Below are 26,233 nucleotides of genomic sequence, written 5' to 3'. Positions count from 1 at the left end.
GTTTTGGGAAATGCATTATCTTGTTTTTTTAAAAAAGGAAAAATGCACAGTCTTTGGAACAAAAGAATTAAAGGCAGAAAATTTAAAAGAAAAAATACATATTCAAAGAGCATAGTGAGATATAAAAAATACTCTCTCTTTTTTGTGTGTGTTGTTGTTGCTTGTCTGTCTGCTTTTCCTCTTTCTCTACTAGTAAATATTGCAATGGTCAGCTCTCATGAGTGGGGGCTGTCCCATTTGGAGGGGGCACTTTGGGAGGGGGCAAATCAGCTGTAGCCACCTTGGTATAAACTTACCAAGCACCAACTCCGTAGCTAGTGGCAGGGGCAAGGTCATGGCGGGAGTCAGCTCTGTACACCCTGCCATAACTGTCGCTGTAAGCGGCTGAAGGAGATACCACTTGAGCTGCATCATATACTGTCCCCCTCTGCTCCTCAGATGGGCTCCTCTGAAGGCAGCCACCAATGGTGGCTGCAGTTGAGTAAGGGAAGCCAGGAACTAAAGGGAGACTGAAGAAAGGAATGTAAGTGTTGATACATCCTCTTCCTGATGGAGGCACTGCTGTGTAGTTGCCTAGGGACACATCCCCTTGAAAGCTGGATGCTGCATATAATTTGGTACCAACTCCCAACTACTGGTCTTAATTTCCAACCATGTGCATATGGTGTGACCATCTTCTCATTGGTCATTACATGTGGTGTAACATTATTCACCTCGATTTTATAGCCCTCTACAACCATGTCATGTAATTTCTCCCTGGCCCTGTCTGCATCAGCACTATTCTTGGAAATTATGAACCCAAATCCCTTAGAGCCATGCTCATTAAAGATTACTTCTACATCTAGAATTTTGTAAAACTGCCCAAACACTTGCCAGGTATCAGGCTCCAGAAATGAAAAGGAATATCATGCAATAGGGGTAGAGTTACTCTCAGAATTCTCACCACTCTGTGCCTGTGATTGCCTGTCAGCCATCTGTCTGTGCTTCACCTTCTATCAGAAGAGATGGTTCTGTGTACTGGGCGAGTTGTTGCTCTGTGCCCCACGGCCCTGTGTGCCTCTGCAGAGTGTCAGGTTATGCTCACTGGTCTGGCTGGCATAGTCCTGAGTGTGTGACACTCTGTGTTCTGTAGGATTTCCATTGTGTGGAGGTGGTGAGAAAGGGATGGTAGCAAAAGGCTGAACCATTGCTTCAGGAGCTGTTGGCTCCTGGTTACCCTGAGTTACCATTTTCTTTTTCTCCATAAACCAAACCCCTTCAAAGCAGCTGTACAGGGATACACCTCAGTATCTTTCTTTTCCACCCTGCCCTGCAAAGGTGGGTGATTGACCTCCCTTTGTATTGTTTCCTTCTTTTTCTTTCTTTCTTTTCTCTTCCTTTCTGGCAGTCTCTCTATCCATGTTTCTCCAGATTCCTCCCATTTCTCTAGATCTAGTATTCTTTTTTTTCTAAAGGATGAAGGTGTCAGAGCTTGAACTCTGTAGAGGTTTGCTGCGCCAGCCATTCTAGCCAAGAGGGCTGCTGGGAGAAAGAAGTGGAAATCAGGGAGAAACTGGAGGCTACTAAGACACACACAGAGGTGTGAGCCAGAGGGACAAGCACAGGTGGAAAGGGGCCAGCAACTCCAAACCAAATCCCCAGAGGATCTCAGCCAGGGTCTCACAGATACTTCTAAGCTGCAAAGCAAAGTCAAGTCTCTCTGCACACCATGATGGATGTGATAAGTGGACCGAGGCTTGGCCAGGGTAAGAAGGAGCAGGCCAGTAGCCAGCTTCTCAGAATGTGTGGTCCAGTGTGAATATTGTGCCAGGCACTGAAGTAATTTGACATTTTCTGACATTTATATTAAAAGTACAAATAAACTGGTAAAATTAATTTAATAATGTATTTTAATCTACTGCACTTATAGTAGGATCATTTCAACATAAAATCAACATGGTGAGCTAGTACATCAATTTTTTTCCTGCTAAGCTACCCAAATCCAGGCTATTTATAGGACTTTCCAATTTGTACCAGCCACAGCACACGTGCCATGGGTTATTCAGCAGTTTTACATCTTCTTGACTTAGCTTTGGTACTTCATATGCTTCTAGGAATCTATTACTTCTGTGTTATCAAACCTTTGAGAGTAGAGGTTTTCAAAACAGTTGTTGGTGATCTTCTGTATTTCTATAAGGTCTATGGTGATTTTGCCTTTTTAAATTCCTTATTACATGAATTTTAGCTTTTTCTTCCCTTTTTTTAAAATAAGGTTGGCTAGGGGCTTATCGATTTTCTTTTATTCTTTCAAAGAACCAACTCTTTGATTCATTGATTCTTTGAATTGTTTTCTTAGTCTCTATTGCATTGATTTCTGCCCTGATTTTATAATTTCCTCTCTTTTGGATTTGGGCTTGACTTGCACTTCTTTTTCTAGATGTTTAAGGTGTAACCTCAGGTTATTTATTTGTATTCATTTTGTTCTCCTTATGTGGAAACTCAGTGCAATAAATTTTCCTCCGAGGACAGCTTTCATTGCATTCCACAGACTCTGGTAAGTTGTATTTGTGTTTTTGTTTGCTTGTAGATATTGTTTAATTCTTCTTTAATTTCCTCTGTGATCCACTGATCACTCAAGCGTGTGTTATTCAGTTTCCATGTGTTTGTGAGATTTTTGCAGTATCTTTTATCATTAATTTCTAATTTCATAGTGCTATGATCTGACAACATGAAAGGGATAATTTCAACTCTTTTGCATTTATTTAAATATGTTCTGTGAGTTAATATATGGTCTATTTTAGAGAATGACCCATGTACTGCTGAAAAGAATGTGTATTCTGATGTTTTTGGATGTAATACTGTGTATATGTCTATCAAGTCCATTTGTTCACAGGTGTGATTCAGTTCTTTTATTTCTTTTATTTCTTTGCTGATTTTCTGTCTAGTTCTGTCCCTTGCTGTCAATGGTGTGTTAAGATCTCCTGTTATAATTGTATTACTGCTAATTTGGTTTTTCATTTCTGTTAATAGTTGTTTTATATAACTGGGTGCTCTGCAGTTTCATGCATATATATTTAATCTTTTCCTCTTGAAGTTTTCCCCTAACCAATATGTAGTGACCTTCTTTGTATCTTCTGATCATTATTGGTTTGAAGTTTACATTGTCTGCAAACAGAATAGCTACCCCCACTTTTTTTGGGGAATGGGTTCCTGTTGCATGAAATATTGTCTTCCATCCTTTGACTTTTAGTATGTGAGTATCCTTCTGGGTTAGATGGGTTTCTTGTAGACAGCATATGTTTGGATTTTGTTTCTTGATCCATTCTGCCAGTCTGTTTCTTTTAATTGGTGCATTGAGACCATTTACATTAATGGTTATAACTGTTATATGTTGGTTTATTGTTGACATGTTATCTTTCTGCTATTGCATCTTGATCTTACTGTTCTGTTTAATTGTATGTTTTACTTAGTCGTTTTTTCCTAAGTGTATCTAAACTGTCTTTCAGTATTCTTTGCAGGATTGGCTTGGTGATCATGAAGTTCTTCAGCTGTTCTTTGTCATGGAAGTATCTTATATCTCCATCAATTTTGAAGGACAGTTTTTCAGGGTACATCAGTCTAGGTTGGAAATCATTTTCCTTTAGAATCTGGAATACTTCACTCCATGCTCTTGACTTAATTGTTTGTGTGAGAAGTCTGCTGTGATTCTAGTAGGTTTTCCTTTATAGGTGATGTCTTTTCTCTCTGACAGCTTTTAAAATTCTATTCTTATGTTGGATTTCTGGGATGATGATTATTTTATGTCTGGGTGTAGTTTTATTTTGGTTATGGCTATTTAGAGTTCTATATGCCTCACTGATCCTCATATCAATTTCCAATCTCATGTTTGCAAAATTTTCAGCTATTATTTCTCTAAATGTCCTTTTGACATCCTTTATGTTGTCCCCTTCTTTTTCATTTATTCCTATCCACCTTATGTTGTTTTTCTTTGCATCATCATGCAGTTGTTGAATTGTTATTTCCTGATATCTTGTTATTTTTAAAAGATCTTTGCTTTCCTCTTCACTGGCTGCAATCTTGTCTTTGAGGTCTGAAATTCTATCTTCACATTCATTGAGGTGGTTTTTACAACTTTCAATGGAATTTTTGATTTCCTGTATATCTCTTTGCATCTGCTTTATGTATTCTGTTTGTTTCTTAATTTTTCATTCAGGATTCTATCTTTTTGTTTAGTTCCTCCAATTTTTTAACTGTGTCTTCTTTAGATATGTTCAGCATCTCCTTCATTTCTTCTTTTACCTGAGAGAGTATTTCTAGTTCGAATTCGTTTAAAGCTTCCTGGAGTTGCTTCTTTATTTCAACTACTATTAGTTCAGGTATTTCAGTCATATGGCATGTATTTTCTTCTATGTACATGGCTCCTAGGCTTTTTGGGATGGGCTGGATGTTTGAGATTGCATTTTGGTCTTTTGTTTTGTCATCTTCTTATATTTCTGTGTTTCAAGTGTTGTTCCAAAGCTTTCCCTGGGTGTGTTGAAAATTGTCTCCTATGTCCTGGGCTCCTCTCGTAGTGTAGCTCCTTCCTTGGGCAGTGAGGCCCCCGGATTTAAAAAAGGCTGCCATGCTCCTTTCAGGTAGGCCTAAATCTCCTCAAGCTGCACAGCTCCCCACTGAAAAGAAGGCCACCTGGCATGGTCCAGGCAGGCCCAAATCCCCACTAAGCCCAATCTAGTGTGGCCACAAGCTCAGAGAGCCCCCATCCCCCTAAAGCAAGGATCTCATACTCTCCTGGGGATTGGGTGTTTTGTAACCATCCACCTCCTTGGATAGCAAAGCTCCCCAGGCTGTTAGAAGTTCACCCCTATGGCCTAGATAGGCCCCAAACCTCCTCATCAGGGCTGCTCCCTCCTCCAGGTGGTAGCAGTAGTGCTTGTGCTCTCTAGGCCAAAAGAAAGTCACTGGCAAGGCCAAAATAGGTTCCTGCCACTAGGCCCAGCTCTCTACTCCAGGCAGGGCAGCTGCAGTGTGCTCTCTGGGTGAGAGAAGGCAGTCAGCAAGGCCAGAGCAGGTTCCTGGCTCGACCCAGCTCCCTCCTCCAAGCAGGGTAGCTGTGGTGTGTCCTCTGGGAGAGACAGGATAGTCCGAAGGCTGGAGCAGGTTCCTAGTCCGTGTATTGTTATTTTTAAAGTATTTGCTCAAATTACAAATTTTAGACATGAAAAATAAAACAAGCAGTATAAGCAAAACCTTTCTTTTCAATGAACTAATAGAAATTATTAGTATAAATTAACATACATATGATAACTAATAGATATAGATATAGATAGGTATATAGATATTTCCTTTTCCCTTCTTTATTTTCTCCTTTATGCCGATTTTTCCTTCTTTTTGGATAGTTCCTTCCCATTTCACAATATCCACTGTACATTTTAAGTCTTATTTACTCTTTCAACTTCTTACACTAGGGAGACAATGCAACATTTACACATGCAAATCTAATTAATTTCACTTATGAGTATGGTCTGTAGTTGCACCCATTTACCTATAAAAGTCTCAAATTTGCCCTTCTTTATGGCTAAGTAGTACTCCATTTTATTAAAAAGTTCACATCTTTTTTATCCATTCCTTGGCTGATGGATATTTGAGTTGTTTTTAATATTTAGCTCCTATTAACTGTGCTCCTATAAATACAAATGCACAGATGTGGTGTGAGGATTGTAATTTTTCTGAGAAATGCTCAGAAAGGATATATCTAAGTAAAATAAGACCTCTAATCCTAGCTTTTTGAGGAATCTCCACACTGATTTCCACAGTGGTTGTACTAGTCTACACTCCTATCAACAACGGAGAAGAGTTCCTTTTTTCCTTCCAGCATTTGTTACTGGTTGATTTCTTGATAATAGCCATTCTTAATTTACATCTCTCCAGTGACCAATGATATTGAATTTTTTTTCATATATTTGCTTGCCATTTTTATTTATTTATCTGTAAAGTGCATGCTCATCAAATATGCCATTTTGGGATTTGGTCTTTGAACTTGGGAGAGTTGATATTTTAAAATTCTTTATGTGTTCTAGATGTGTCTTTTGTCACAGTTGGATAAGACTTTTTGTCATTCTGTGGGTTGTTTTTCACTATGTTGGTTGGTGATTTCTTTTGATGTGCAAAAGCTTTTCAATAAGATGACAATCCAGATGTTGATTCTTTAAAATATTTCACATGCAAGTTAGGGTTTGCTCATGAATTCTCTGCCTACACTCATGTAATTAAGATTTTACCTACTTTCTCTTCCAGTAGAGTTAGTGTTTATGTTTTATATTTAATTCTTTGACTTATTTTGATTTCATTTTAGTGCATGGTGATAGACATGGGTCTAGTCATAGTATTTGGCATGTAGAGAGCCAGTTTTTCCAGCACCATTTAATAAAGAGGCTATCTTCCTTGCAGTGAACAAATTTGGCCCCTTTGTCAAAGATAAGGTAGCTGATTGTGTTTTTTATTTGTGTCTGCATCTTCTAATCTATTCCACTGATCCTCAGGTCTGTTTTTTTGCCAGTACCATGCTGATTTTATCACAGTAGATTTGTAGTGCAACTTCAAGTCAGAGATTGTGATGCCTCCTTCCCTCCCTTCCCAGAATTGTTTTTAATATTCTAAGACTTTTCTGATTCCAAATAAATTTTAGGAATGTTTTCTCTAGAGCTGTGAGGTATTTGAATGGTATTTTGATTGGTATTATATTATATGTGCATAACAATTTTGGGAATATGGCCATTTTAACCATTTTGGTTCTTCCTATCCTTGAGCAAGGGCTATTTTCCATTTTCTGATTTACTCTTTATTCTCCTTTTCCAGAGCACTGTAGTTTTTCATGGATAGATATTTTACTACCTTTGTTAGACTGATATATAAGTATTTCACTTTTGGATGCTATTGTGAAGCTATTGTGGCTTCCTTAATTTCTCTTTCAGTGAGTTTATTGTCTGTGTACAAGAATACTATTGGTTTTTGAGTGTTGACTTTATATCCAGCTATGCTACTGAATTTAGTGTAGTCTTTTGGTAGAATTTTTGGAGTCTTCTATGATGATAATTTAACTTCTTTCTTTCCTATCCTTATTCCTTTTATTTTTTCTCTTGTCTCATTGCTCTGGCTAATATTTCAGTTCTATATTGAATAGGAATAGTGATAACAAACATTCTTATCTTCTTCCTTATTTTAGAGTGAAAGCTTTCAGCTTTTGTCCATTTAGTATGATGTTGGCTGCTGGTTTATTATAGTTGGCTTTCATCAGATGAGGTAAAGACCATCTATTTCAATTTTATTATAGGGTTTTATTCAATAGTTTTTCTGCATCTATTGAGATGATCATGTAATTTTGTCCTTGGTTCTGTTGATATGGTGTACTATATTTATTGATTTGTGTATGTTGAACTATCCCTGCATTCCTGGGATGAATTTCATTTGGTCATGGTATATAATCTTCTTGATGATTTGCTGCATTCTGTTTGTTAATATCTTATTGAGGATTTTTGCATCTATCTTCATTATGGAGATTGGACTGTGTTTCTCTTTATTTGCTGGGTTTTTCTCTCATTTTGGTATCAGGGTAATACTTGCTTCCAGGAATGAGTTAAATTGTTTTCCTTTCAATATCATTAAAAAGTTTGAGAATATTGGCTTTAAATCTCCTCTAAATTTCTTGTAGAATCCAGCAGTGAATCTGTCAGGCCTAGGCTTTTCTTTGTTCATATATTTTTAATTACATTTTCAATTCATTAACAGAGAATTCAAAATCTTTTATTTTCTTTTAAAGAGGATAAAACAGAATAAAGCCAATCAAAACAAGCAAGATATATTATGGTAGCAATTTTGGATTTACTGTTGTCTTGTTTGGAAGTCCTTTATTGCATTCATTGTTTTGTTTTTATTGTTTCTATTTTATTCTGTTCTGTTTTATTTTTACCATGTCCAAAGTTATCTGCATCTACTTTGAAGACATCAAAAGGCATTATGGTAACTATTGTAGATTTTGTAATGTTACAAAATCCTATATCTCTTACACTGGCTTGTTGATATTGCTGGGTAGAACACTCTGTAAACATCCACTAAGTGCATTTTTTCACAGATTTGGTTAAGTTCTGGTATTTCTTTGCTGATTTTTTTTGTCTAATTGTCCTATCTCTTTGTAACAGTGAAGTATTAAGGTCCCCCAATGCAATTGGCTGTTAATTGATTTTATGTTTATTAATATTTGGTATTATTTAGTTGGGTATTCCAATATTTGGTACATACAGATTTACCATTGTTGTCATTTCCTTTTGAAGTTTTATCCTAAAAATATGTAGTGACCTCTTTTTATCTTTAAATTATCATTGATCTGAAGTTCACATTGTCACAAACAGAATAAGTACCCCTGTTTTTTTCTGAGTGTTATGATTAATGCCTCCCTTGTTGCATAGAGTATTGTTTTCCATCCTTTGACTTTCAGTCTATGGAGTTCTTTTTGAATTAGATATTTTCTTGTATATGGCATACTGTTGGATTTTGTTTCTTAATGTATTCTGCCAGTCTATTTCTTTTGATTGGTAAATTGAGGCCATTTACATTGATGGTTATGATTGATCTGTATAGCTTATTTTTGTCATGTTATTGATTTCTTCCTTTATTTTCCCTCTTTCTGTTTGTTTGCCTTGCCTGGTGAATTATCTCTGTTGAGGTTCATGTAGTTGTAGTTCTTGTTATCTCTTTCTAGAATGTCCTTCAGAACATTTTGGGGGTGCAGTTTTGGTGATCATAAATTTCCTCAGGTGTTCTTTGTTATGAAAGTATTTTATTTCTTGATTAATTTTGAAAGACAGTTTTCTAGGGTATATCATTCTAGCTTAGAGGTTGTTTTCTTTCAGGATTTGAAATACTTTACTCCAAACTCTTCTTGACTAAGGGTTTGTGTTGTGAAGTCAGCTGTAATTTTGATGGGTTTCCTTTTATAGATGACCTGTTTCTTTCCTCTAACAGCTTTTACTATTCTGTTTTTGTGCTGAATTTCTGGAATCTTGATTATTATACGTCTTGATGTAATTTTATTTTGGTTATGTCTGTTTAGGGTTCTGTATACTTCATTTATTTATGTGTCATATTTTCTGTCCATGCTTGAGAATTTTCTCCCATTGTTTCTGTGAAGAATTTTTTTTAAATCACATTTGTGCTGCCTCCACCTTTCTCATTGACCCCAACGAATCTTCATATTTTTCTTCTTTGATTCATCTTGAAGCTGTTGGATTGATTTTTTCATATTCTCTTGTTATTTTTAAGCCATCTTTCTTTTCATTATCTCTAGCTGCAGTTCTGTCTTCAAACTCTAATATTCTGTCCTCACCTTCATTCAGTCTGTTGTATATACTTTCAGTGAAGATTTTAATGACTTGGAGTTTTGTTTGGATCTGTTTCATGGGTTCATTTTCTTTTCCAATGGGAGAAATTCTATTTCTTCTTCTATTTTCTATATGTTGGGCATTTTTTTGTTTCCATCATTTTTCTAAGCTCATCTATTCTTTTAGCTGTGTCTTCTCTAATAGTTTTCATTTTAAGCATCATTTCTTTTTTTACCTGAGAGTTTATTTTCTCTATAGCCTCTACCATTTGTGTTTTTTTTTTCACTTCTGTTTCTATCATTTCAGAAAGGTCCAGTGTTTGACTTCCAATCTGATATGTCTCACTGTGCTCTGGGTTTTACATGCATGGGTTGGGGAGGGGGCTGGGTTTGCATTTTGCTTCTGAGTCTTATCACTTTCTATTTTCTTTTTTTAATTGTATTTTGCATTCTTTGTTTATACTTGCCAATTTATTATGGTAGATAGCTTTACCAATAGTATTTAGGCTTCCCTAGATGTGTGTTCTTCAGGGATATCTTTTAGATGGTTCTTTATAGCTAAGCCAAGAACCTACCTTCTCAATTTGTAAAGGATGCAAAGTTATTTGGCTCAGCACCCAGTCATTTCATACTGTACTGTAGTGATGATTATGACCCTGTACAATCACAGTGTTATCATACAAGGGAGAAAAACTGATTATAATATGTATGTCATCTTGTCTAAAGTAGTATGGTTAATAATAGTAACAGTTAAGTTAAAACTTAACTACTGACAAACTATGGTAACTGTTGTAGTCAGGGATTGCAAGGAAAACAATCACATATAAGGTACATAATTTATAGTATTATCTTATAATGGTCACTCAAGTAGTCATATACAAAGTACAGGAGAGGCCAGGAATTTAGCTCAGCAGTATAAGCACCTGCCTGGCAAGCACAACGTCATGAGTTTAATCCCCAGTACAAAACAAAAAGTACAGGAAATCTGTCCACACACTAGAGACCTAGAAAATTCAGCCAATGGCCTAGATCACATGGCAATAACCTGCATGAGTTCAGCTGGAAACCTAGAGTGCGCGACAATGCCTCCCATGAGTCCAGCTAGAGGCCTACAGCCCATGATAATGACTCATGCAAGTCTTCTTTACAGGTCTGTGCTGGGAAAGCCCAAAGATCACCAGTGGAAGCTAGAAAGTCTATGCCAGAAGAGTGAAGGATCTGTGCTAGTAGGCTGAGAGCTCTGCACTGGTGCCAAGAAACAACACTCAAAATAAGGACCAGGGATCCTCCAAAAAATACCACAGCCATCTTCAGCTACAATGAAGTCCAGAGCTTCTCTGACAGCCGAGTTCATATCAGGTAGCCAGTGTGACAAGCTTCTCCGGGAGATTGAACAGCACACACCTTCCCCTCTGTTTCCAGGAGGCAAAGCTCAAAGTAAGGACCAGAGCTCCCCCAAAGTGAACCAGAGCCATTCTCAGCAACAAGGTCCTGAGCTCCTTTGATGATAGCAGCCAAGTTCGTATTAGGGGAGACAGTGTGACAAGCTCCTCCAGGAGAACCAAAGGCTGCAAACAAAAGTTCAGAGAAACAACAACACTACTCTTCCTCTCCAGATCTCTTTTTTATGCTGGCAACAGTCCTCAGGTGGGCCATGCATACTCAGAACCACCATGATTCAGTTTCAGGGGGTGTTTAAGTTGACCATCAGTTTTCCATCCACCACTGTAACCATTAATCTGCTACCTTCAACCAGAGGAGCAAATTCTAAAGTTACATAACAAAATCATACATATACCATGTACTTGCATTCAGTGGTTTTCCTGTTAGTGGAGTGATTTTATCCTGCTGTGGGGGTGGGGGATAAAATGGGTAGAAGATAGGATAATGTGATGGATGAATTCAAATATAGTAGAATTATGGCTGCAGGACAATGGGTGATTAGCTGAGTTTTGGGAAACTAGAGGATACAGGAGAGATAGAATGAAATAGAATGTGGAGTAATCATAAATGGAGGTGATAGTGTTTCCTCTCTTGAAAGTTTAAATGTAAGAGATAGTTGAGGAAAGAGAAAAAGAATCAGTAAAAGAAAACAAAAAAGAAAGGTAAGAAACCTAACCAATGGAAAAAAGTGACACCCTTAAACATCAGTAGGATGGAAAAGTTTATATTTTATGTATTTTGCCACAATCAAGAAAAAAAATCAAATGATCAAAACATCAAAATCCAGAGAGGGTTCATTGGAGCCCAATTTTATGCATTTTTTGGTTTATTTTAAATGTAGACCTTCTGTTATTTTTTATCATATCTACATAACTATTTTTTTGGGGGGGTACTAGGGATTGAAATCATGACCTCATGCTTTCCAGGCAGGCACTTGTGCTGCTGAGCTATATCCCTGGTGTTGTAACTAACTTTCTTTTAAAAATTATCTCTAAATCACTTTGTGGGATTCTACACAACATTTAAGACTTGATATGTCCCTGCTAGTACCACTGCCACTTTAGTGAAGGAAAACTTTCTCAGGATTTCAAGCAACAGTCTAGGGTTAAGATCTATTGACCCTGATTGTGGCCTAAACTTTTTCTGACCATGTACCGAGGATGTAGAATATTCTGATTGAAAGAAGGGATAATAATTTGATTTATTAAACACAAAATTAAATGTGCTAATTTTCTTTTTTGTATATTTTCTTGGTTAGGTATTAATATTATGATCTAAAAAAATTTAAATTTCCTTCTTATTTTATGCTCTGGAATAATTTAAATGGCACTTAAGTTACTCTTGCTTCATATTTTGATAGAAATCGTATGATAAATTATATGGCATTTTACTGTTGCTTTTATATTTAATCAGTTTTAATTTTTTTTTACCCTGACTAATTTAATTTGGAGTTTTGAACATGCAAATCATTAGCATAAATCAAAAGTCAACATTTACAGAATCACTTTGTTGCTTTACTTCCTGTTCCATAGCAATGTACTAATGTTACCACCAATAATATCATTATTAAAAATTGTCAAAAAATGTCTCTTCGGTTGTATTTTACCACAAGAACAAATTCACTAAAAATGTACAGATTTTTTTTTTTTGATCTGCAGATTGGATTCAAGATCTTGCACTGAGTTACAGCCCAACTCATTTATATTTTTTATTTTTTGAAACAAGGTCTAAGTTGCTAAGTTGCCCAAGCGGGGTTTGAACTCTCAATCCTTCTGCCTCAGCTCTTAATTGCTTTTTTGTATACCATTTGTTGTTTTTTATTTTTAAGCATTGGTTTTGTAAAATTTAAGTTTATTTTATGATTATTCATTTATTATTTACAAGGTTATAAAGTGCAAAACAAGGTATTATAACAAAGCTGGATGATGGATGATGTTTAATTTTTAGTGCTTAGATTTATGATTTTATGAAAAATGAAGTGCTTTATGTAGACTATAGCTTCCTACTTTCCCTTTTCTCTATTTTTTTAAGTGATATTATTATTTCTAATATTGGTGCTTTATAACCACAATGTTCCATTTCATGTACATAAACTCAAGATTTTAAAGGCTTAGCTTTAGGTATAAATAGACTCATGCCACTTATTATCTCTGAAAGGACCCTGCAGGAATTATGCCTCATGAATTTTAGTGCTCGTCTGTTTGTGAAGGGTGTAATTTGTGGGTGCCCATTTTGTTCCTAAGCATAGGTGCATTGATGCATAGTAAGCTGAGTCCTGCCAAAGAGAGTGTTTTTTATCTCAATGTCTGAGGGACTCTTCCTTTTTTGTAGAAAAAAATAAATGTCCGAGACATATCTCAGTGTTGATCCACTGCTGTCAGTTTTTCCTGGACATGGTTTGTCTTTTCAATGTGTAAAGCCTTGCATCTATTTTTTGAAAAATTTTTTCCAAATTATACATTTTTTTCTGTTCTATATATTCATTTTCCCTTTTTCAAATTATAAATTATTCATGTTTTTTGTCTGTTTTGTATAGTTTTAATTTTCTCTACAGTTATTTTAAGTACATTTTCATTTACTTTTTGCTCTGTCTTTGTTATCTGATTCTTCATATTTGTGAGTTACTCTTGTTTCTGTAATACATTTATTTTCCCTTATGAGATTCATCTAAAATGACTATTCTAGTTTTTGTGTTTTTATGTTATTTTTCATTATTGTATATTCATTGTTTGAATATATTTATTTGTGTTCTGATTTCTTTTATAAGTGATTTGTTGCAAAGTTCTTTAAATTTGGGGGGGAAAAATCCTTTGGTTATGATTTTCAATTGCTTTCCAGTACTGTTTCTCTTGTTAACAACATACATACATAACATACAACATAACAACCCTTTGGTAAACAATCTCTTATATGGAAGGCAAAAGTGACAATACCATCTCTTTAGAGGGGATTTTGTTTACATATTTTTTTTTAGAATCTTTTGTCTTTCTGAGACAGGATCTCACTCTGCAGTTCAGGCTGGACTTGAGCTTGCTTTGCAGCCCAGGCTGGTTTTGAACTCGCAAATATACTCCTATATCAGCCTCCTGACTGCTGGGGTTACAGGCATGGGCCACCACACCCAGCTAGAGAAGATTTTAGCAATATTTATCAGCTTCCTACTTTTAGGAAGTTGTCTTAAATATAAAAAGATTTTCATGGATAAACTATTTATCCTCATTTAGAATAGAAAAGATGGGAAATGAGCCACATGTTTGAGAACAGAATATTATTTGAAATAATTATGGTAGCATATATCAGTATGAGAAGATGACATGTGGCTGGATAAGGCAATAAAGGGAATCTGTTTGTCTCAGAACACTGTTGGGAAGTGATCTCAACATATATTCCTACATAAAAATTGTAATGTGAAAAATGTACTTTAAGAGGAGATAGGAAAATTAAATATATGTTTTTCTATAAAAAAGTAATAAAAAGATAAAAATTATTAAAATAGCTATACAATATATATTGAGAGAGAAGTAAGTGGTTTAGGAAGAATAATAGACTTTGAATGTATTTCTTTTTGCAAGTTGAACTTTAGAACCATGTGATACTTTTGCATAATTGTAAAACACTTGCAAATAAAATAAAACTAACAAAAGTCATTGTCTGCTAAATCTATGATTTGACCGGAGAGAATTACTTTAAGTGAATTGAAAGCACAATTGTTGATTTTTTTCTCTCTTATAAAATAAATGTTAAGGGAATATGGACAACTGTTTAGAAATAAAAGTTTTAGTAATCATATCATCACTCAGCATTGTTAATCTAATATGTACATACAATATACAATGATGGGATAGAACATATAAGTATATTAATATATTTAGGAATTAAACCTTTCAGAGTAAAAGAAAATAGCTAGAAATTTGAAACCCAACAAAACCTTCAAACTCTAAATTTGAAATGTAGAGTTTAGCATGATCGTATAATGTGTTTCCTTTTACAATTTTAAAATACAGACTGTCAGGTACCTGGCAACAATGAACACCCTCAACCTCTTGGTTATGGTCTTGAAAGGGCATTTCTCATCATCAGGAATCAGGACTTCTCGTAAGTATGATTAATCTCTAAATGCCATTAAAGACCTTGTAAAAAGATTCAGAAACCAACTTCAAGGGACTCCTGTTGGTCAAAGAGCAGGTGATTTGCATGAGTCAAAAGAAACCTTGTTATGAAGTAGAACATAAGGGGATATAGCTCAGCAGTACAGCACCTGCCTGGCAAGCACAAAGTTGTGAGTTCAATTCCGGATACCAAAAGTAAATAGATAAAACGAAATCTCTGCTAGGATGGCTTCCTTTTAAAGGGAAAGGGCAGGGATACAGCTCAGCAGATCAGGTACTCACCTGATATGCCTGGTAAGTGCTCTTGAGTTCAACTCCTAGTACAAAAAACTTTTTTAAAGAAACATAAAATATGTTAGAATTTCGTAAGTTCATAATACTATCCCCCCCAAAAAAATCCCTCACTACATTAGCATCCTTTGGAAGTTGCTAGGGAATAATTAATAGTCTCAAAAGCTAGTAAATAAATGAAGATTATCAAAGTATTTTCCATATGAACTACACTTTAGATAAGAAATTTTTTGTTGAACTAAAATTAGAAATTCCATATGTGTGGGAAGCCCTGTAATTGGCTGCCACCTTATATCTGCAGGCCGCACCACCTTAATTCCCTCTAGGAGTTCAGTTTGGTAATTAAGCAGCACCTTGCCTAGCTTGTTTAGCCTGGGCTGTTATTCAGGGATTATGCTTATGAGCCCACGTGCGCGGGAAATTTGAAAATTTGATTTAACCTATGACCCTCAGTCTTGCCACTGTTGCTGTTAACTTCTGATGTCTCAGAACCCAAATCCCTCCTCCCCAATACCCTATATATTTGATACTTATTCCTTGAATAAACAAGACTTGAACGGAAGGACCTTGGCTTGTCTCTCCTTTGTGTCTCTTGTTTCCTTTTCATCCTCACTCTCCCTCTACGGTCTCCGTGGACTTAACCGCAGGCCGGAACACATATGACCCAGCCATTCCTCTTCTAGTTGTCTTCCCCCAAAAGCTTAAGACATTGTACTACAGTAATAAATGCATATCAATGTTTATAGCAGACAATTCATATTAGCTAAATTCTAATAACAGTCTGTATACTCATCAATGGACAACTGGACAAAGAAGTTATGGTATCTGAATATAATGGAGGGGCTGGGGATTTGGCTTAGTGGTGCAGTGCCTGCCTGGCAAGCATGAGGTCCTGGGTTCGATCCCCTCCCCCTAAATATAATGGAATATTATGTGGTTACAAAGGATATATTTGAGACATTTGTAGAAAAAATGGATACACCTAGGAAATATAGTGTTGAGTGAAATAAATCATCCACATAACCCTAAATACCATATAGTATTCCTCATCTGAGTAAGGCAAAGTACAAACTGAGAAAAATATAGGAAGGATAGAAGAAGAGAAGGGAGTGGAGCTCTTGCAGATGGGAAGGGTTCAGGGGATCAAGAGATGGGGTGAGAGGAGAGGGGATATGGAAATAGGTAGTTTGGAGATATTCCAGTTACAAGGCCCTAATAGCTTCGGTGAACATGGAGATTATGTGCCATTAACAATAGCAACAAGAATGAAAAGGGGGAAAGGAAACTTAGAGGAGGAGGCAGGCAAGGGAAGAGAGGATTACAAGATGAAACAAGCTGATTTTTGTACGTGTACCCACTCCCCAAAATAATCCTAAACTGCGTATAGTGGTACAGACCTGTAATCCCAGAACTCTGGAAACTGAAGCAGGAAGAACACTGCAAGTTCAAAGGTAGCCTAAATTGCATAGTGAAACTCTGTCTCAAAAAAAAAAGTTAATTGTAAAATGCATGTACTGTAAACATGTACTAATAAAAATTTTCAAAATAAAGCCTTTGATAAGGAAAAGTGATGCATAGGTAACCATCGTTTCTAAACTCCTAAAAAAATGGATGTTAGCAAACGACCAGTGACTGCTAAAAACATTAACTCCTATCTGATTTGCCTCAATAGCCTATTGTTAGTGTGTGGGGAGCTGTTGAAGCTGGAACTGACCACACATGCAGGGCTGGGGTATGGCCTTCCCAAAAAAGGAAGAATGCCCAGGTAAGCCACATGTAAAGCTGATTCAGCCCAGAGAACACCGAGCCCCAAGACAACCTGAACAGTGGGGTACAAGGACACTGGGGTGTTGTAAGTTGATTACACTAAGTTCCTAAAAAGGTAAAAATAAACACCCCTGCAGTAAAGGGGCAGTTCTTTTCTTCCCATTCAGAGAGTAAGGGCTCCACCTGATCTCAACTTTGTGTCATCTTTATTTCCTCACCATCTCACAGTCCTTCATCCAAGGAACCTCAAGGCTTGCATGAGTTGTAGCAGATGGTACCTGAACACCAGCAGGGTAAGAGATTGAGGGCAAGCGGATACTTCTCATTTGCGTGCAACTGGGGGAAGAAGTGCATTGATCGGTGTGGGTCAATATTCATCACTGGAGTGTATTGATATTGGTTTCATAGGTGTAAAATTGGGGCATTGAAACAAACCTTATTCTCTAGGTCCAGTTACAAATGGGCTTGTGAGAAGAAACTCCTTCCCAAGGGGGAGTAAAAAGGAGGTGTATTGATTTCATTAATGGTATAATAAATTCTAAAGACTTGCAAATGTATACACTGTTGGTTGTATGCTTGATTCCTGTATGTATATTTCTTTTGTGAATTTTGGTTAGGGAGTAGCTTAATGATTATAAACTTGTTGAAATAGCCACAAGGAAATTGGCTCAGGGAAATATTTTAAAATCAAGTCCCAAGCAACAAAGAGATGGCAGAGTAATGGAAACTCCAAAAAAATTTAAATATTCTAACTTTGCTCAGTTGGATAAGAAGGGAGAGATGGGAAATAACTCTTACCAGAAAAAAGAGATCTTTGCTGCAAACTGTATCTTGAAACACCCAATATTTATAACTGAGTTGCTGGGGCACAATTATAATATAAGAACACATTTATGTTAGCAAAGTTACAGCTATTTCACAATCAATTAGAAATCTCTGGCCAAATTTTTGTTCTGTTGTCTTTGCTGTATTCAGTTGACCTCAGTGGTGTCAACAACCCAGCTGCATACCTCTGATGAGCACTGAATCAGAGTAATTGTCTATACCTTAAGGCATCTGGGCTAATTCAAGGATCTCTCCTCAGAATGTTCCTACATTATGGTAATGTCCTTAACTGTGCTCATTCTCTAGGGGCCCCCTCCCCTTGTTCCCAGAGTGTTTCTATTATTTTTAGACTAGCCTGCCTATCAATATATGATTCAATGTATGTAATCAATTATGTAACGTTTTATCACTTGCTTTGTACCTCCCACTTCTAATTTGTGTGTGTGTGTGTGTGTGTGTGTGTGTGTGTGTGTGTGTGCTGAGGATGGAATGCATGACCTTGCACTTGCCAGACAGGCGCTTATGCCTGCTGAGCTAAATCCCCAGCCCTCCAATTCTAAATTCTATATGAACCAAACTTATTCAAAATTCAGCACTATTGCCTTTGAGGAATTGTCCCCACAACTGTCCATGGGCTGGTGAAAGAGTTTTGCCCTAGAATAAATTATAGGACATTATAGCAGTGGTCTAACATGGCAGAAGACCAAATTGGGAATGCTTACCCCGATGGCTGCTTCCTCCTTCTTCCCCTTCAAACAATTACAACTTTCTCCTTCATTTCCCCTTGTGCACAACGAAAGTTCCAGTCAGCTCCTTACACATCATAAATGCCCACCCCAAGTACCATATCTGGTCTTAGGTCATGTTACCCCCACCCCAGATCCAGTCAGAGGAAAAAGCCAAACCATTGTAGGCTGTGAGATCCTTTCCATATCCTTTAAATAAAAAGGCCACTTTTACTTTTTCTTACATTCTGCTTCTCTGTTGCACCAGAAAACTCTAACGTTTTGGTGGCTTGCAACTTGGATTGGCAGAGTATCAACTGCTGGGTGTCACTCCCAGTTCAAGCTCCCCTGCCTATGAGCCACTTTCCTTTCCTTTAGGACTTGCTAATTTTCCACCGTTAGCCTGCATCCAATACTGACCCATATCATTTTTCAGAGGTGAGCTACCTTTCTGTCTCAGTTTTCTGTCCCATTTTCTGAGCCTTAAAAACCCATGAACTGATGTTAGAAAACCTGTCCATTGCCATCCCTGGCCAAAGATAGCAATTTTTGCTTTCCTTGGGCAGCACAGTCCAAGGCAAAACTGTTACTCTCTTGTTCTCCGAGACCCCAACACGCACTCTCATGATGGCTGATGAATACAGGTGTTGGGACCTTCCTTGTTGCACTTTCAAAACAGGTGTGAGGACTTCTTTTGATAAGTGTGACCCAGGACAGGTTTCATGTTCCTTGTGGGGGAGGGCTAAAGCTCCCATGTCCCTAGGCAGTTATTCTCTTGGTTCACCTCTAATTCAATCAGTATAGGGAATACTATTCCCTGTCCCCTGAAAAACACACCTCTGGGGTTCATAACCTTGGTGCTTTTGGCCTAAAGATGGATAAAAAATAAAAAAAAAATTATCTTCTACTGCCAGGTGGCTTGGCTGACCTACCAGCTTAATGGTAACCTATGGCCAAAAGGGAAAACATTTGACCCCCCTTACCCTTCAGAATTTATATATCTTTTGTCACAATGGCAGCAAGTTGGCAGAAATCCCTTATATACAGGCTTTTTTCATGTTGAGGATATGTTCTTCTCTCATTCAGTCATGTACAGTGGCCCAGATATTTCTGGTTCACTCTACTATACCAGGATCTCTCCTCCCCCCGCCCCACTGGGACCCTTAGATGATGTGCCTCCTGTCTTTACTCCCCTCCCCCATGTCCTCAAGTGAAAACCCCATGGCCTTCTCAGCCAGAGGCTTCTGAGCCCCCTCCATCATCTTCTCCCCTTCCCTCACCCCCACTGGCCTCTCACCATTCCATTACTTCCTTTCCCCAATCTCAGATTTCTCAATCCCTTCCATCTGAGCCATCTATTCTGTCAGACGGCTCCTCTTCATCGCCTGCTTTTGCATCGCCATTTCCCCCACTGGCTCGCCACACTCAGTATCATGCATTTCAGCCACCTAGCAGGCCACATGATATTTGGATGCCATCTTGTGACCCCATATCCCATGGTCCCCAGCAGCCATCTTGCTGCAGCTTGCATGGAGGACAGCCATCATCTTGTGGTCCATCACCATGTGACAACCCACTACCATCTTGTGACAGGTCACAGGGTTAATGGCTGCCATTTGCAGTGCATCATCATGGGATCAGCAGCAGCCATCTTGTTGCAGGTCACATGATGACTAGTCACCATCTTGTGCTCCCTTACCATGTCACCAGCAGCAGCCATCTAGTTGTGGGTTACATGGTAAAAAGTCATCATCTTGTGCTTTCCTGTCTCATAGTGACAGGGAAGCAGTCATTTGTGGTCCATCACAGATGCCTGCTGGGCAGTTGGCTGTTTAGCTAACACCTCCCACCCCACAGCCTTCTCAGCCTCAATCCTTATACACCATTTGGGAACAGGCTGGTCCCTACAGAGTAGTTCATATTCAGGTTCCTTTTTCCCTCATGTTCACCAATGATTAACTCCTTGTCCTTGGTGAAACACCTGGTACCAGCTTCTACATGGGCATCAACCATCATCCCACCAACCCTCCTAAACCCCAACACAATGCCCCCTAATAAGTAGTAAGAGACAGTCTTCACCATTTTCCTAACAATACAAAGATGAAGATGAAAGGTTCTTGCCCTAATCTAAATTACTATCCAGTTATAGCAATGGTCTGTACAGTGGCAAACCAAAGCAGGAATGCTTACCACTTCCTCTTTTTCTTTAGCCCTAATTGCAATTCCTTTTCCTATTTGCATGCAAAGAAAATTCCCATCAGTTCCTCATACATTATCAATGTCCATCCCATATGTCGCTTCTGATCAGTGATCATACAACCCTCTGCCTCTCTGTGTCTGGTTGAAGGAGGTAGCCCAACCACTATGGGTTGTGTGCTCCTTTCCAGGTCCTCAGTAAATCTATTCTTTTCTTTTTTGTACTTTGTGCTTCTCTAATGCACCAGAAAACTCTAACAGTCATCAGTTCACAGCCTAAAGGAAAGAGAAAAAACAAAGTTACTTGTTTTCATTGTGAAGGGAGAGACATTTTGCCTGACATTACATTGCTGCTGCACCTAGGGGGCAACACAACCATTATCTGTCTCTTCAACTGAAACTTCTAGTAGCTGTACAAATTGTCCTTGAGGATATCATTGAGAAAATTAATGTAAATCCATAATAGATGTGGAGGGGCCAAGGGCTTAGCTCAGCAGCTCAAGCACTTACCTGGTAAGCATGAGGTTGTGTATTCGATCACTGGTACAAAAAAAAAAAAAAAAAAAAAAAAAAGATGTGGAAAAGCCAGTCCATTCTGGGAAACTTTCCTCAATTCCTTAGCCCCACCAAACAATGGGGACACTTTCCTCAATTTCTCCCCGGACCCAGATCAGAAAGCAGTAGCTAAAGCATGTTTAAATCTGGGGGATTATTTGTTAATAGATAGGAAATTTTTTTGAGCTATGCACTGATCAATACTAAATTGCTCAGAATTTAGCCATTACAAAAGATATATTAATTGGAGAGGATGTGTTTGTTGCTACAGGCAGTCAGCTTGCTTTTAATATGCAAATATTTGACCAATTTAGAACTGCAGCCACAAGGACATGGAGGGAACTTCCACTCATAAGGTAAAGCTTCCATTGTTTTGACTTCTAGTCTCAGGGACAGGATAAACCATTTCAGGATTTTACATTTAAAAATGTAAAGAACTTCCATGTGAAGCCATCTGGCCTGGCTTGGTGAAGTGGCACCTGTGCCATGGAGTTGGGGTTTGCAGCCCTGCCTCCTCTGTGCTGAGAAGCACATTCCACTGGGACCTGCCAAGGCTTTCCATGGCCAGCCCACTGGGGCACTGCAGCACTCAGCCTGGGGCTGGGAAGGTGGGATGTGGCTCCAGAAAGGTGGAACAAGTTTTCTCCATCATCTGCATGCATGCATTATAGTCACAAAAGTTTATACGGCACCAGCACTGCCTGCACTTGGATCCCTCAACATCAGTGAGGCTTGTAGGCCAGAATGAGAGCACAACCTGGTGCCCAGCAGCCACCAGGCACCAATGGCCGTATGTGACCCCATAACCTGGAATCTCCCGGGGTCTGCTTGCTCACCAGCCAGTCATGCCGCCACACTGATGTGGGGAAACAGGAGCGATGGCTTGAGGTGGGAAGGGCAGGTGGCAAAGGAGAGCCCAAAGTGCCTAAATACAAAATGGGGGTTTTTTTTCTCTGTGCCTTACCACAGAATTCCTTATCCCCAAGGTCTAAAAATGGTTAAATGTGCTCACAATTTAAATTTCAAAAAACAAAAGCGGGGAGTTTACCTCCTAATTTTACTTGGCAGTATATACTATTTAAAAAAAATTTGACTATAATAAAAATGAAACTCCCACAGCAGAAAGCAATGCAATCAAAGGCTAAAAAGCAAGCACCCTTTGGAAAGATCTTCATACTGGACAATAAAAACATACAGTCCAGTGCTAATTTGGGATCAAGGGTGTGCTTATGTTTTTACAGAGAATGCTGCATGGCCTATCTGGGTGCCAGTGTATGCTGTCTGGCTGTATCACAGACACAAGCCCAGAGAAGGAATTGATACCACCTTTTAAAAAGCAGATTCTCAGTCCTATAACACTGATGCTTAGAGACCATGCCACATCCCATAGCAAAGGATGAAGCTAGAACCAACCTTAATTGACCCAAGAATGCCCAGGAGATTGTTGAAAGAGTTTTGTTCTAGAATAAATTACAGGACATTACAGCAATGGTATAACATGGCAGAGGCCAAATCAAGAACACTTACCCTGATGTCTACTTTTTCCTTCTTCCCTGATTACAACTCCCCACTTCCTTTCCCTATATGCATGAAGAAAATTCCAATCAGCTCTTTGTGCATCATAAATGCTCACCCCAAGCACCACTTCCAGTAAAATGTCACATATATCCCTACCCCTCTGTATCTAATCAGAGGAGGAAGCCAAACCATTGTGGTTATGGGCTCCTATCTGCATCCTTTTGCTTTTTCTGTAATCTGCTTCTCCATTGCACTGGAAGACTAACAGGGTAATGAAAAACAAAAACCACACTTCAACTCATTACACGACAGGAGTATAGAGAGATAACTAAAATTGAATGAAAATAGGGAATACAAAAGTAGCATTATTAAGTTAAAATACAAACATACATTAATTATTGGTAAGATTTTGTACTTTCCATGTTCTTTTACAAGAGATTTCTACTAATTAACCTACAACAATTTATCATTATAAAGTTTAAATTTATAAAAAAATTGAAATTCAATTTGGCTAAAAATATAATTGAGTGCACTCTGACTTTATGAGATGTTTGTCAGTCTGCCACTGTATCTGTTGTCTGTTTGTCTAGTTTATTTGTAAGTGGTTGCTGGGGTCAGCTTGATATAGTGGATTGAAACTCCAACCTACTATGTGTTCACTATGAGTTCATGTTCTCTAAAATTAAAGAATGAATTTTAGGAACAATGGAGATTAAGAGCAGAATATATTTATTGAGAGGAAGAAAGCTTCTGTCTAAGAGAGAGACAGAAGGGGTCTGACAAAAGGTGTACCAAGTGAGTTGCCAGACAAGTACTTATGCTGCTGAGCTAAATCCTCTGCCCATTCTTATGGAGCACTGACTCTTCTATAGGGGTTGGGATAGTGGCTCTTGGCCTCATTGATCCATATTTATTTAGAATATCAATACCTGATGTTTATACTTAGGGTGTCTGTTGTATTTGTTTTGCCTTTTGCCTTGAGATCTGGCCAACAGCAGGAAGTGTCTGTCTCCTCTAAGGCCACAAGACCTCTGGTCCCCTGCACTTGCTCCCTTGAGAGCTTAGCACTGTCTGACTGCCTATAATAGTTTTATCTAACTCAGCTGAGCTAGTGATTTTTCACACATGTGGAGTTGGAAGCACAAGTGCCCATACAGGAATTGCTCAAGGGCACAGAGTGCCTGAGAAATGCTGAGGGCTAGGGTGCTGGAGGTGGACAGGTGTTTTAGTCCAGAGAACACAGGGCATAAGAAGTGATCTGGTTCAGCACAGGGGCATGGTACAAGTGTTTAAATAGCCCCACCCTGAGAACTTAGGTCTTAGGGACACCAACAAGCTATGTGCTTGTTTCTATATCTGTTTCAATCTGTGCAGATTCTCTGTCCATGTTTATCCACTTGTCCATTCTATAAACAGTTGTCCCTTTTCATTTGAGCTCAACAGTCTTTTCTCTTTTCCTTTGTCTTTTGCATTTTTGGATCATTTAATCAACTTTTATTTGGGTTATATTAGAAAACATGCCTCCACCTGGGTTGCCAGCTGGTCAAAATGATGCTAAAGTTGGTTGCATAAATGTAATGTGTATTGCTGTTTATTATTGACTTGAGAGTCTCTCATTATCTAGAAATTAATGGGTTAAACATTATGATTGGGTTTTTATAAGTCATTAAATATTATTAAGATAATTAAACAAAAATCCCTTAAGGCTGGGAATATTGGACAGGACTCAGGTTGATAAATAAGAAAGCAATTGCCTGGTAACATTTAACTAGCTCTTGTTCATTGATCAGAAGCCCCATGATCTCCATAGCCTGACTAAATGCACCCCAACTAAAGTTATAAAAATCTGTTACTGTAATATGTTTACATTGGTCATCATCAAAAGAAATAATAAAATAAGTTTTTTGATTTAAAGATACCCATACAAAGGTTTTCATATAAGTATGACAGATTGTTATTAACCTCATGGTGTATTCATGTATTGATGCTTCCAGATACATAGGTTTTCCAAAATGTAAAACAGGGATTGTGCGTGGTGAAACAAAATCTGAAAATTTTGTTTCAGATTCAGACCTCTGCCTTCAACAAATGCTTATGAAATGTACATCCCACTAACTGTAATCAAGTTAGGTGAAAGCTTCTTATGTATTAGATAGGGATGACTGACCAAAAAGCGGGTTTCTTACGTCAAAAATGCAAATTCAAGTGTGTTACAAAATATCATCATGATTGTCATGCTATAACATTAAGTATGGTTTTGATTTCTCATATTCTGTGTAAAATATGTAACTGTTTAACATTCTATAGATATTCAAATGTTAAAACATCCATAGTTAATAGGAAATAATGGTTACATTTAATGTTGTAAAGTGTTTCATATTTAGATAAGATAATGCTAAGCTTACTGTCTCTACTTCACTGTATTGTTATCAGTCTTTTCTTATGGATGTTCAACAGCTGAGATTTAGAGATAAATAATTAGAAAAATAGATGGGCTAAGAGGATAGCCAGTACTTTGGCCCTAGCTCTCTGGGGTCAGTGAGGACCCAGAACATAAAAGAACCTCTGTTCCATCCTATATCTGGTGAGTCCTTAGTCTTTTGATCAAGAAGATTATGATACACAGAGAAAAGTTGTCATTCATATGTAATGTGCCTAAAGAGAATTATCAGGAGAAAAAAATCTCTCAGGCTTTCACAGAAAGCAACTTGATCAAGCAATGGCCATGACTCATCAAAGTAGCTGACACTGACAGGAGAGCTAAGAGGTGTTATGCATAATTCCAAAGTAATCCCTGAGGAGACTTAACTGACATTAATAGATAGCAAGAGACTAAATTTAATACAGGTCTCATGTTAAGTTGGTCTTGAACATCCTGCAGAAAAGTATAATTTTCAGAGGTATAATATAGTGCCATAGCTTGGAGCACTGGACTGCAGACTTTAAATTATGGGAGATCTCCTGACACTGCCCCTCCAGCATCAATAGACCACCCATCCTGGGCAACAATAAAACAAAAGAAGGGATGTGTTGGGAGCCACTGAAGCTGGAAATTGACCACATGTGCAAGGCTGGGGCATTGCCTTCCCAAGAACAGTGTTAGGTTCATTTTGGTGCAATAAAGAGCAAAAGAAAATGAGTCCTTTATTGAGGAAGTGAAGAGAAGCACACAGCTCACAGGGTTGTTCAGCTCACAGGGCTTCTCTGGCCAGGGACAAAAGCAGGCAGAGGTACATATAAACTCTGGCCAGAAGTGGAGTTTGGGGGCAGGTATTAATGATGTGTTAGGGGTTAATTGGATTTTTCTTGATGTTTTTAGTGGGGGCAGGAGGAAGTTGTAATCAGGGCTTAGGGGAGAAGAAGGAAATGACCATCAGAAAATAAGCTGTTGTTAGACCACCACCATGATGTTCATAAATTTATGCTTTTGCTGAAACCTTTCACAAAGAGCT

The 26,233-nt window shown here is 38.0% G+C and overlaps 1 pseudogene; it reads right to left on the bottom strand.

Annotated features, from left to right (window-relative positions):
* Positions 1-208: 208 nt before the first annotated feature.
* On the bottom strand, positions 209-1,244 carry LOC100717799 (RNA binding protein fox-1 homolog 2-like; annotated as a pseudogene).
* Between the last annotated feature and the right edge of the window lie 24,989 nt (positions 1,245-26,233).

The sequence above is a fragment of the Cavia porcellus genome, unplaced genomic scaffold (genome assembly GCF_034190915.1).
Source record: "Cavia porcellus strain 051 isolate PalLab524CR breed Dunkin Hartley unplaced genomic scaffold, mCavPor4.1 scaffold_1, whole genome shotgun sequence".
NCBI lineage: Eukaryota > Metazoa > Chordata > Mammalia > Rodentia > Caviidae > Cavia > Cavia porcellus.
The sequence above is the reverse complement of the archived record's forward strand: the minus strand, read 5'-3'. Positions and strand labels throughout refer to the sequence as shown.